The sequence below is a fragment of the Malus domestica genome, chromosome 05, assembly GCF_042453785.1.
Source record: "Malus domestica chromosome 05, GDT2T_hap1".
Classification (NCBI taxonomy): domain Eukaryota; kingdom Viridiplantae; phylum Streptophyta; class Magnoliopsida; order Rosales; family Rosaceae; genus Malus; species Malus domestica.
Window position 1 is genome coordinate 24,071,425 of NC_091665.1, and position 14,740 is coordinate 24,086,164.

Here is a 14,740-nt window from a genome sequence, read left to right on the forward strand (position 1 = left end):
CCACGCTTCCGTAGCAACGAGTACTACGAGGATATATCAAGAAAACAAATCTTAGATGGCACGACACGACGATTAACCTCGAATAATGCGCGTACCTCAAATGGCATTTTTGTAAAATCCTGTATTAAAACTTTAAAAACTCTTAAAATCAGGGACGGGCTGTCACACCAAAGAAACTTTTAAGAGAGTGGATGAAAAAGTTCATGTCACTAGTTCACCGTGCATTATTATTTTCCTCGAAATGAATAAAAAGTTTACTTATATCTTCCCACTGGCCAATTAGCTACCAACCTGCAAAGGCCTGCATCAATTATTCATATTCATATAGGATCAAGGTAATCTCCAACCGGAAAGAAAAAAGAAGATCGAGGTAATCAATTAAGCAAGTCTACGACTTCTACGACTCTACTTGGCGGTCTTGTGAGCTTCAAATAAGTAGCCTATGCTCATAACAATAGCAGCAAGTGTGACTCCTACCGGTTCTTGTGCAAGTATGGTGTTGTACTTAGCAGTTGTCTTTAAGGAAGTGGAGTTTGGAGTAAACCCGAGCTCTGAAAGTTTCTTATGCAATTCAGCATAATCTCTAAAAAAATGCTTCTACATCCTGTCATACGCCAAATTTAGCAAAAGTAAGAAAAAGAATGTCAAATAAAAATAGAGAGCCTTAATGGAAAAGGCTTGGACCGAGACTATTTTAACCAAAAACCACCCTATAGTTTTATTTAACCAAAAGCACCTCAAAATTAACCATAAGAACAGGGCCCAAATTTTTACACTGGCTGGATTACCAATCCCAAAACGCTCAAAAAGAAGTTTTCAAAACTGCCACTAACGGAAACAAAGCCCAGCCCGTTAACAATTTCAAACTAATTACACCCCTAACAACTGAATTTGATGAAACCTGCGATTGCAGAACTATAACGTCCCTTCCGATTTCTACAAACTCGACATCTTCCAAAACGCAAGAAATCTTCAATTTTGAATTCAATTTCTAGGAAGTAGACGAAAGTTCATTAATGGCAGAAGAATTGGCGATAAAAAATCTCAAAACAACACAAATTCCAGGCGAACATGAGGTACTAAACTCATATCCTTGTTAAATTCTCACTTCGAGAATATAGTAATATGCATGTTTGCATGTTTTTTACTCCGTAAACCTATCAATTCTTACTTCAAAAACACTACAAAATGATTAATTTTCTTTTTACTGTAGTTTGATAGCTACTCAATTTTTTCGATAAATAAATTCTATGTGTTTACTACTTTTCTTCAATTTCATATATAGTGTATAGCTTTGGGATAGTTTAAGCAATATTGTGCGTTATTTTATTTTTTTTGTTCAAATCCACAATTAGTGTGGGTTATATTGTTCTAGTTCCAAAAACCAGTGTTTATTTTGTTACCTCTCATAAATATTGGGGGTTATTTTGACATAATAGTGCGGGTTATTATGTTGTACTTCCAGAAATACTGTTGGTTTTTTGTTCTAGTTCGAGAAATAGTGTCTGTTATGTTAATTCATGATCATAAATACTGTGGAATCTTTTGTTGTGGTTCATAGACTAATGTTGATTTTGTTCCCTTTCATAACAGTGTGGGTTGTTTTGGTTTGGTTTCACAAATACTGTGAGTTTTTTTTTGTTGTTGTGACAAAAATAGTACTGGTGATTTTGGTTCACTTTCAAAAATATAGTGTTGGTTAGTTTGATGTAATTCTACAAATAATGTTTACTTTCTTACCTTCCAAACACATTGTGGGTTATTTTGATTCATTTCATAATAGTGTGAGTTTATTTAATGTAGTTCCTAAAATAACATGCGTTATTTTGTTGCAGTTGAAGAAATAGTGTCCTAACAATTTTTATTGTTGCAGATGGAACAAACAAAAACACTTACAATGAAGAGTAAACTAAGAAAAAATAAGTTAAAAAGAAGAAGAAATACTTCCAGTATAGATGCAACATGACGGGGTTTGTAGACGCAATGCAAGTATACAAGCCTATGATGCTATAACGTCAAGATATCCGTAACGAACTAGCGAAGACTCTATTTTAGAGTCTACTGAAGACATACATGGACAAGACCTGGATTAAAACAGAAAGAAAGAAGAAGCCCGACATGAACTTTATTAAAATCATTCAATGCTACAACCCCAAAAACCAAAAATTCAAATTTGGACATCATTAACCAAGGGATCCAATGATAACATTGTTCAAATATTTGGATTGGATAACCAAGGAGTTGATCTTCCAAATACTAACAAGTCCATCAAATTCGGCAACAACAACCACCTCATCACAAAATACTTCAAAGATGCAAAGATTTTCAAGAAGAAGCATATAACAGAAGCCTACGAAAATTCACTCCAAGACTAAACACCTAAGAGCGCAAAAGATACCGCTACACTAATATGCGCACACCTCATTCAGTCACTCCTATTTGTGAACTCTGGAACTTTCATGACATGGAGTTTTCTAAAAATCTATGGGAACATGGAGGAGATAAGCAATTACAACTAAGTAAGGAGTAAGAGACTATCTCTTCAAAATGTTTGACAAAGCACAAACAAAAAAAAAAAGAGAGAGGAGAAGAACTGACAACAAGTTCCTACACCATCCTTGTTTTGGTAAGTACTCAAAATAATAGTATGAAAAAACATGAATTGTTTCTTACAAATTTCACAAAACTAACTTTACTTCCTTAATTCACACGGTACTGGATACGTCTTCACACAAATCTAGTGATGACAATATAAGGACGAGAAAACATGATTCTAGCAATCACAAAATGGGACACGAGCATGATACATAAAGCAAACAAGGATGTCTTCACACACAATACTTTATGTATCATGCTCGTGTTTCATCTTGTGATTGTTGGAATCTTGTTTTCTCGTCCTTGTATTGTCTTCACCAGATTTTTGTGAAGACATCTAATACTGTGTGAATTAAGAACGTAAAGTTAGTTTTGTTGGATTTGTAAGAAACAATTCATGTTCTTTTATACTATTATTTGATTTCTTACCAAAACAATGACTGTACAACTGCTTGTTGGTTCTTCTCCTCCCTTTTTTTTTTTGTTTATGCTTTGTCAAGCATCTTGAAGAGATAGTCTCTTACTCATTTGCCCAGTTGTAATTGTTTATCTCCTCCAAGTTCCCACAGATTTTCAAAAAACTCCATGTGATGTAAGTTCTAGAGTTCGCAAACAGGAATGACTGAATGAGGTGTGCACATATTAGTGCAGCGGTATCTTTTGGGCCCTCAGGTGTTCGATCTTGGAGTAATTTTTCGTAGGCTTCTGTTATATGTTTCTTCTTGACAATCTTTGCATCTTTGAAGTATTTGGTGACGAGGTGGTCGTCATCACCGAATTTGGTGGACTTGTCAGTATTTGGAAGATCAACTCCTTGGTTGTTCAATCCAGATTTGAACAACGTATTCACTGGATATTCCCCTTGGTTCATGATCTCTAAACTTTTGGTTTTTTGGGCTTGTAGCATTGAATGATTTTAATCGAGTCCATGTCCGACTTATTCTTTCTTTCTGTTGTAATCAAGGTCTCGTCCATGTATGTCTTCAATAGACTCCAAAATAGTTTCTTCGCTAGTTCGTCATGTACATCTTGACGTTGTAGTAGCATAGGCTTGTATACTTGCATTGTGTTGCAAACCCGGTCATGTTGCATCTATACTAGAGGTACTCCTTCTTTTTAACTTGTTTTTTCTTAGTTGAACTCTTCATTGTAATTGTTTTTGTTTGTTCCATCTGCAACAATGAAAATTGTCAGGACACTATTTCTTGAACTATAAGAAAGTAACGCATATTATTTATGGAACTACGCTAAACAAACTCACGCTATTTATGAAATGAACCAATATAACCCACAATGTGTCTAGAAGGTAAGAAAACACTATTTGTGAAACAACGCCAAACTAACCAACACTATTTTTCTGAAAGTGAAACAAACTCACCCGCACAATTTTTGTGACGACAACAAAAAAACTCATAGTATTTCTGAAATCGAACCAAAACAACCCACACTGTTTATGAAAGGGAACCAAAATAAACCGCAATGTGTCTGGAAGGTAAGAAAATAAACACTATTTGTGGAATTACGTCAAACTAACCAACACTATTTTTCTGAAAGTGAAACAAACTCACCCACACAATTTTTGTAATGACAACAAAAACACTCATAGTATTTCTGAAAACGAACCAAAACAACTCGTACTGTTTATGAAAGGGAGCAAAATCAACATTTGTCGTGAACTACAACAAAATATCCCAAACTATTTGTGATCATGAATTAACATAACGCACACAATTTCTCGAACTAGAATAAAAAACCAACATACAGTATTTCCAAAAGTACAACATAATAACCTACACTATTTTGTAAAAGTGATAAAAAATAACCCCCCATTATTTATGAGAGGTAACAAAATAAGCACTATTTCTGGAACTAGAACAATATAACCCACACTAGTTGTGGAATTGAACCAAAAATAACACACAATATTGCTTGAACTATCCCAAAGTTATACATTATAACAAAAAATAACACACCGTATTGCATGAACTATCCCAACATTATACATTATATATGAAATTAAAGAAAAGTAGGAAACACACAGAATTTTTTTATCGAAAAAAGTTGAGTAGTTATCAAACTGCAGTAAAAAGAAAATTAATCATTTTGTAGTGTTTTCTAAGTAAGAATTGATAGGTTTATAGAATCACGAACATGCAAACATACATATTACTGTATTTTGGAATTGAGAAGTTAACAAGGATGTAAGTTTAGTACCTCTTGTTCGCTTGGAATTTGTGGTTGCTATGAGATTTTAATCGCCGATTCTTTTGCCATTGATGAACTTTCGTCTACTTCCTTGAAATTGAAGATTTCTTGCGTTTTGGAAGATGTTTGGTTTTTATAGAAATCGGAATGGTAGTTATAGTTATGCAATTGTCAGTTTCATTAAAATCGATTGGTAGAGGGGTGTAATTAGTTTCAAATTGTTAGTGGGCTTTGTTTTGTTTGTTAAGGGCAATTTTGAAAACTTATTTTTGAGTGTTTTGGGCTTTGTAATCCAATCCGAGTAGAATTTTGGGGCTTGTCCTTGTCCATAGCCCAAGCCTTTTTCATTAAAGCTCATTTTTTATTTATTAAAGCTCCATTTCTTATTAGATTGCTTACAACTCACAAGGCTTATAAGAAATTAAGAGCTAATAAGTAAACCATCTTATAAACAGCTTAATCTAAATCAAGCATTTTTCGAGTGGTTGGCAGGTCAGGGTTGATCAATTACGCACACCAGAACATGGGTGAGCCACATTTGAATTATTAAATCGGTGTCAATCGACAATATTAAAGTAGCTCTAAACAAACACTGTAAGTATGTAAATATAATCAAAGCAATGATAAATAACCCAACACTAATTAAAAGAAAAATAGGACTGAACCAAGCCTACACCCAAATTACCTTTACATACAAATAAACATATTTACGGAACTCAGGATCCTCCACTAAAGCTTGCATCTGTCAGAAGTTTCAACAACCCCTCTGATTCCTCGTTCAACAGTTCAATGTCAACAATGAGTAGCAACAAATGTTCATAACCACACGCAAGCATAATGACATAAAATGATAGATTTTCACCAATTTTTCAAGTCTTACACAAAGTATGAGTTACAAACTGCAGAGGTTCCTTAGTCCACGAACTATCAATACCAGATCTATCTGGATGTGCCCTTCCCTATAAGACCAGAGCAAACGATGCAGAGAAAATGTGTCTATCCAATACCAAAGAAGACCATATATAGATACAAACAAGGTGGAAGAATTACCAGTATAATCCCTAGATAGTGCAACAATATTCTGGTTAGACAACCCCATCCTACAAAACTTTTCCCTCAAATGTGGTGCACCTATTATCAAAACATAAAAGACACCGACAAGAAATTAAACTTCCTTTAATGAACAACAAAAAACTCATCTCCCAAACAATTTAACTGAAAATGATACACAAGAAAAGTATGCCAACTTCTCATCTCCAGCATTCTTAGGCCATCTTCAACCGAATGGTCCAGTGGGCTAGAGGGCCGAAAATAGCCCGAAAACCGTCTCCAACCGAGGGCTAGGCCAGAGGGCTCGTGGGCCTGACGAAATCTAAAAGAGCCAAAAGGCTGGCCCCTTCCAGCCAGCCCCGGGCTGGCCAGAATTTTGTGTAAAAGTGTCAGATTTCCTGTCGAATATAACCAACAGGAATAGTAATTTGAATATAAATGGCATCGCAAGAATCAGTTTGACTCGGCGGAATCGTGTCGGTTAATTTGAATTGCAATTGTGTCAGTTATTATCGACACGAATAGTTTAAAATTTTGAATACAACGGCTAGCTGACTGAAGCTAGTCGTTGCCTTACATTTTTTTTTGTTATGAATTTAAACCTTTTTTTTTTCTTCTATAAATACCTAAGTCATTCCTACATCATTTCTCACATAATTTTCACCCTTGCATACTATCTCATTTCATTCTATTTCAAATTTAAGTTGTAGTTTTTAAATTTAAGTTGTTGTTTTTAAATTTAAGTTGTTGTTGATTTAAATAATAAATTATGTTTGGCCCTCGATTGGAGACGGTTTTTTATGACAGGGCTAAAACGAGCCCTATGGCCCTTTGGCCCTCGGTTGGAGACGGAGGTAAATATGACCCTTTACTGTTCATTAAAATATTAATATCTTGGAGGACCATATGGCTAAAAGGAGCCCTCTGGCCAGCCCTCGGTTGGAGATGGCCTTAATACACTTACAAAGCTAGGAGATGGGGAGAAGTGGGTTGAGTTTTAACATGGAGCAACTTATAGCAATTCCATGGAAAAACAGAGGAATCCCACCATGCAAACCAATCTGAACTTAAGAGTATATTAGTGGTGTGACAACAAAAATGAGTAATATTCAAAAAAAGAGGTGGAAGGCATCAGTCGCTTTCGTGGCTTGGTTGAGCTCATAGGAAACCTGTGCACACTAATGACTAGAACTATTTGCATGAAGAACTTGTAGCCAACACCGAGAACGACCTATTTAAGACATGTACCATGTTAGTATGTTACACATCCTGACATAGATACAAAGCTGCTTAACCAGTATCTCTGACTCTTATAACTTACGAGTTTGCTACACATTAACCACTAAAAGCAACACATTTATAAGAGTAACAAATTTGAATTACAGAAAGCAAAAGGCAATGCCAAAATATAACAGAGATGTTATTAGAAAACTCTTCATGTAGTCTAACCAGAAAACTTCTTAGTCTCTGAAATGTAAACGATACAATTTATGAATTATAATCCAATTAAAATGCTAGCATACCAGAAATATAAAAATTGGGAAAATTAAATATTGAAGAAGATATCTAAGGTATTGGAATAAACCTCGTTTAGCATCTGGAAGTCGTCCTTCCATAGGAGAAATTTTAGAATCCTAAGAAAAAGTACAAAAAAGCAGATGAAAACTTGAAAGCAATGATAAGGAAACTTGCCATGTTTCTTGAAATAAGTGATCACTGACCACAACATACCTTCCTGCCTGAAGAAAAATCAATGACGGGGCCTCCAGTGACCTCAACTGCAATAACACCCGCAAGCTGAAAATACAAGTAATCATGCCCTTAATCACTATGCTATCTCCGACATAGTTAGGAAAAACTGTGGTGATCTATGTAAAACCTCTTCACTTGCTAATAATTTGATGAACTAATTATATTCAGGCTGAGTAAATCTTTCAGAGAACTATAATCACCTGGTATAGGTCTGCATATGTAATCCTTGGATGCTTAGACTTCACTTCCTCTGACATAAAAGAGAAGCACCGGTCAAAATACATTGTCTACCTGTCTTAAAAGCAAGACTCTCAATTCATTATTTGTACGTAATCTTTGTAGATGTAATGATCATACAATTTTGTATAATGGCCAAACGAATGACACTATAGTTACATATATATTGAAACATGTAAGGCACCTTGGAGACAACCTAATATGCTACATAATGTCAACTTTAATACACGGTTGCTTACTAATGAATTCATTACAGTTCCCTTATCAGTTTCATTTAGAAATAAGAATCCGAGGCTAACCCAAGTATGCACATTGTCTTCTCAGTTGCATATACAAGACCGTAAAACCATCTAAATTTGTTAAATGCTCGGCATTAAGGACTTGCGCTATCTGAATTGCAAACAAAGACCAATTGTAGAAGAGATGCATGTTCACTATCACCAATAAACTCATATAAACAACCAATGAACCAATAAAGCTTGCATGATGTTTAAATGAATTACTGATTTTTTTACAGCTATAAGATCAACTGATCAAGTTTAGTAAATTGAATAACGATTGACGATACGAAACAGCAGAAACGAACATACCACAAAAATCAATAGCCTTCTTCAAGCCATTGTTGGAACCTATATTGGGTAATATTGTAACTACACTATCTAGGGATATTACTTAGTGATTAAGTATTTGTTAGTTAGTTATAGTTTACTCACCTTAGTGGTTACAATATACTTGTATATATATATACTCAAAGTGTAACTTTATTCAGTTGAATAAATGAAATCATTTTATCAAATATGGTATCACTTGCCTTCTCTGTCTAACGACTTCGATCTCATCACTCCCACTTCTCTCCCTACCTTGTTCGATCTCTTCTTCGATCGATTCTCTTGATCTCTTGATCGATTTCTTGATCTTGTTCAAGTTTCTTGATCTCTTGCTCGAATTTAGCCATGGTATCTCCTTCGTCGGAATCAGCTTCTCCTGTTCATCATGTTCCAACTGCCTCTCCAAACCCTAATTCTCTTAATTCCGTCTCTGTCACGATCCAAAACATCGGATCTATGGTGCCAATCAAGCTCACCACCACAAATTACTTGACCTAGAGTGCTCTATTTGCTCCGATTTTTCGTCGTTACAACCTCACCGGTCACATTGATGGATCTATGGTGGCGTCGCCTCAATTTCTTGATTCTTTGGGAAATCGCACTCTCAATCCTGAGTTTGTTTTGTGGTATGAGAATGATCAAAATATTCTCATCTGGCTCAATTCTACCCTCTCTGAATCCCTAATTCCCTATACGGTTGGTGTGAATTCTGCTCACGAACTTTGGGCGAAGTTGGAATCTCACCTCGCCACGGCTTTTCAGTCTCACATTCATGAGCTTCGATCTCATCTTCGTAATCTTACCAAGGGTGATTCTACTGCTGCTCAGTATCTTCAGCAAATTGAGGCAATTGCTGATGCCCTTGCTAGTGCCGGCTCTCTGGTAGACGATTCTGATTTGCTTTCTGTCACTCTACATGGTTTGCCCCTTGAGTATGATTCGTTCGTTGATGCCATTCAATTCCGTCTTGGATTTACGACTATTGATGAGCTACATGGTATGTTGCTTAGCAAAGAGATACAATTAGTCAATCGAAGAAAAACCACCTCAGACTCCTCTACATTTCAGGCTCTCCACAGTTCTGCCGGTATTCTTCCCATTCTAACACTCAACCCTAATTCTCAGGCTTTTGTTGCTCAGTCTTCTTCTACCTTCAATACTCAAGGTCGTGGCATGGATCGCAATTATAATCGTGGCTGATCTTCTTCTTGTGGCAATACCAATCGTTCCACCAATACCAATTTTCGTTACAATCGTGGAGGCCGCCAACATTTCTCATCTTACACCAAGAAGAATTCGTGTCAAATTTGTCATCAATTCGATCATGAGGCCTCTGATTGCCCTCATCGCATGAATCCGGCTTATAGTGGCAAACCCTCTCACTCAGCTATGGTGGCCAATTCCTCATCATCCACTCCATCTTGGATTATCGACTCTGGCGCTACATTTCATATGACCAACTCCTATGCAGCCTTGCAAAATCCTAAAGCCTATACTGGTCCAAAATAAGTGTACATTGGTGATGGCAAAGGTTTGCCCATCACTCACTCTAGCTCTACTACTTTGACCACATTTGATAGTACTTTTCAGCTTAATAAAGTACTATATGTTCATGCATTAAAACATAATCTTCTATCTGCAAATCAATTTCTTATTAATAACAAATGTTCTATGCATCTTTATCCTACTCACTTCACTGTGAAGGATCTTTCTTCGGGGAGGATGCGTTTTAAAGGACTTGTCCATCATGGTTTCTATCATTTTCATTTCTCTTCTTCTGCACCTGATCAGCAGCATGCTCTCACTGCATCTGTTAAAGCTTCCAATGATGTGTGGCACCAGAGATTGGGTCATCCTTCAGTCAAGATCATAGATAAACTTGCAGCACAGTCTTGTATTTCAGTTTTATCTCATTCAACTAAGTCTTTTTGCTCAGATTGTGCACTAGGAAAATGTTCTCGACTTCCTTTTACTTCTACAGTTTGTACAACTAGCAAGCCACTCAAACTTGTACACACGAATGTTTGGGGACCGTCACCTATAGCTTCTTGTCAAGGTTTCAGATATTATGTCATCTTTGTTGATGACTTTACCCATTATTGTTGGTTCTATCATTTAAAGTACAAGTCTGACGTAATGTCCACTTTTATGCAATACAAATCTCTTGTTGAAACCTCTCTATGTACAAAGATCATTGCTTTACGATCAGATTCTGGTGGTGAATATGTGAACACTCAGTTTTCACAGTTTTTAACTACACATGGTATTCAGCATCAACTAACTTGCCCTCACACTCCTGAACAAAATGGATGTGCAGAACGCAAGCATCGCTACTTATTTGAAACAGCTCGGACAATGCTAGCAGCTTCTAAGCTACCTCATACTTATTGGGTTGAAGCTTTTCACACAGCCATTTATCTTATCAACCAAATGCCAACTGCATCACGATCATCTCCTTGGGAATCTTTATATCATCGGGTACCTAACTACAATTTCTTGAAGGTCTTCGGCTATGCTTGTTTCCCTTGGTTAAAGCCTTACACTTCTTCTAAGTTGGATCCTCAGAGTAAAGCTTGTGTATTTCTTGGTTACAGTCTGAATCATAAGGGCTATAGGTGCCTTGATCCTGCCACCAACAGGTTATACATCTCTCGGCATGTTATCTTTAATGAGTCTCATTTCCCATTTCACTATATTTCATCTTCTCAATCTTCAATCTCACATTCCTCTTCTGGATCTCTTATTCCCTCCACTCTTACTTTTAAACTTCCTACACATACACCTCCATCTTCATCTACACCTACACCTCCATCTACCCTGTCTCCCTCTTCTCAGAATCCTATCTCACCTAACCATATTTTGTCTTTTTCCATACTCTCATCTTCTCATTCTTCTATGGAAGTTGCAGAACCTTCTCTCATTCCCTCTCTCAATACTCATTCCATGCAAACACGATCAAAATCTGGCATTTTCAAGCCACGGGCACTCACTGCCACTAAACACCCTCTCCCATCTCATCTATCTCCTGATTATATACCTACTACATATCTCCAAGCTTCAAAGTCTTCTCATTGGCGTCAAGCTATGCAAGAAGAAGTCAATGCCTTTATCAACACTGGCACATGGTCTCTTGTTCCCAAATCTACATCTCAGAACATTGTAGGCTGCAAGTGGGTGTTCCGAATTAAAAGAAAGCCAGATGGTACTATTGATCGGTATAAGGCTCGCCTTATGGCCAAGGGATTCAATCAACAAGAAGGTTTAGATTACACAGAGACTTTCAATCCGGTAGCAAAACCCGTTACTATTCGAATTCTTCTCACCCTTGCGGCTCAGTATGATTGGTATTTAAACCAACTCGATGTCAGCAATGCCTTTCTACATGGGACACTTACTGAATCTGTTTTCATGCATCAGCCTCGTAGTTTTGAAGATTCTACATAACCATCTCATGTCTGTCACTTGCACAAATCCTTATATGGTTTGAAACAAGCTTCGAGAGCTTGGTATGAGAAACTTCATGGTGCTCTTCAGTCACTTGGTTTTCACGGCTCTTCCAATGATCATTCATTGTTCATTAAAAAGGTTTCCAACTCTGCTGTGGTGTTCATTTTAGTGTATGTTAATGACATTTTAGTCACTGGACCCAATTCTGCTGAATGTCGAAAGGTTATTCATCAACTTAGCTCCATGTTTCCCATTAAAGATCTCGGACCTCTTTATTTTCTTGGTCTTGAAGTTAAACGCTCATCTTCTGGTATTTTCATATCTCAGACCAAATATATTGTGGATCTACTTTCCAAAGCCAACATGACTGGTGCTAAACCCTGTACCACACCTTTTAGCACTTCTAAGCTTGATCATGACTCCCCTTTGTGTGATAATATCTCTGAGTATCGATCCTTGGTTGGTGCACTTCAATACCTTACATGAACACAACCGGATCTCAATTTTGCAGTGAATCTTGTCTATCAATATATGCATCAACCCAGAATTTCCCATTTTCAAGCGGTCAAGCGCATTCTTCGATATCTTAAGGGCTCCATTGATATGATTTTCCAAAAGTTCTACACCTCCCACACTCACTACATTCTTAGATGTTGATTGGGCTGGCTGTGCCCTTGATCGTCGATCTATTGGAGGATATTGTGTTTTTCTGGGCAATTCCTTGATCAGCTGGAGTGCAAAGAAGCAACCCACTGTTGCTCGATCTTCAACAGAGGCAGAATATTGCTCTCTTGCCAACACTGCTTCTGAAATCACTTGGGTCTGTCAGTTGTTACTAGACATTGGTTATTGTTTGCCTCACACTCCTCAAATTTGGTGTGACAATATTTCTGCAATATCTCTTGCTAAGATCCTATATTTCATGCCTGGACCAAGCATGTGGAAATAGACTATCATTACATTTGCAAGAAAGTCTTAGCTCGTAAGATCTCTGTGCATTTTGTTTGTACCCAAGATCAGGTTGCTGATATTTGCACAAAGTCTCTGTCAAAATCCCGATTTCATTTTCTTCGTGGCAAACTTCAACTTCGGGTTCCCCGGTTTTGTTTGAGGGGAGATATAAAGGGTAATATTGTAACTACACTATCTAAGGATATTACTTAGTGATTAAGTATCTGTTAGTTAGTTATAGTTTACTCACCTTAGTGGTTACAATATACTTGTATATATATACTCAAAGCATAACTTTATTCAGTTGAATAAATGAAATCATTTTATCAAATAGAACCATGATAGTACTCTTCCTCTTTCCGAATCGACCCATTCGGCCCACCCGTCTTCGTCTTGGCATCGTAGGTCCCACCACCGTGCCACCTACAAATTCACACCTCCAAAAACAATGAATCGTAACTCCAACAAAATCGATACAAACAAGGACATGCAACGCAAATGCTGTGATAGTTATGATTGGCTACTGAGAAAATGCAAGAAACGGATTTGGATATTTCGTTTATCGAAAATTTCATCGGGAAACAAACAGAGAGAGAGCATACGCCCAGCGGAGCATGATCGGAGCGCAACTTCGGCTGTAAATGAGAGCGCGGAGATCGCGTCGAGCCTTGGAGCCATGTCGATTTCTTTGAGGTACTCTTTGTCAACGAGCGGCGACGTCATCGGAACCGGAAGTGGGTGCTCTCGATTGTGACTCGGAGCGAAGAGAGAGGGCGATGAGACTGATAGTGCAACCGTGCAAATGAGGTTTAGAGAGCGCGCGAGAGCGAAAGACCCAGTAAATGAGGAGACTGCACTGAAACTGCTCACAAGGTCATAATGGTCATTTCGCCATTCCCAGAATAATTGTAGGATACCTTGATTCGGTTAAGAATAATGCTTTGGAGACCAAAGTTTTAAACAAAATTTGTAAAACAAATGACATATCACAAATAAGAAATAAGCACGTTGATAAATACTTAAGTAATATTTCATTCATCAACATCCACATTGTTTGGTAAACAAAGTTTAGTTTAAAAATTTTGTCTTCCTAATATTATCTGTTAGTTAAACTAATATATTAAAGTTCAATTAATTTTTCAAAATTCTAATTCTTCTATTTGCAATTTAGGGATGTAGTGTATTGAGATTTATGCGGACATTCTATTAAGTTTTTAATGTGATAGACTGTGATAGAATTACTCACTATTATATATTCTATAAATTCCATAGACTTCTGTTGAATTCTAGAGAGTTCAATGCTAGAATGTTTTTTTAAATAATGTGATTGTCAAGCAGTCTGAGCAAGATATGACTTATTTGAAATTAATTAAATGAACAATTTATAATAAAAAAATCTTTCTATGGTAGTTCATATATTCTCCAGTCCCTTACCAATTCTTGGTCATTGAGAGGTATAGTCAATACAGATTAATATTTAAGGATAACTATTACCTCTCCCTTCTATGGTATAGAGAATGATTCTCATTTCAGTCGATTTTATTAAAAAAAAATTTTTGGTCAATCTGTAAATTGAATCGTGATTATCTGAATAGGACGAACCGCCCTGTGGATATCTTTGCTTCGGAACAAAACAATTCAAATTAGTCGGTCAACTGGAATGTGTATTATCCAGTGAAGCAGGGTTAGGAACAACAAAGCTCTTTATGCTAAAGAGATTCATTTTGCAAGTTCGTTATTACGGCTAGTTCCTACAAAGGATCGGACAAATGACGTATACAATACTTGAATTCTTGATGTAGATGCTACATAGTTGGTTCTCATCCTTTAGAGACTACGAGTGTAATAGGAGCATCCGTCGACAATTGTCCATGTACCAGTAGAAGATTCAGCAG

At 36.8% G+C, this 14,740-nt stretch overlaps 1 pseudogene; it reads right to left on the reverse strand.

Moving 5' to 3' along the window:
- Positions 1-405: 405 nt before the first annotated feature.
- On the reverse strand, positions 406-13,583 carry LOC103410246 (L-ascorbate peroxidase 3-like; annotated as a pseudogene).
- Between the last annotated feature and the right edge of the window lie 1,157 nt (positions 13,584-14,740).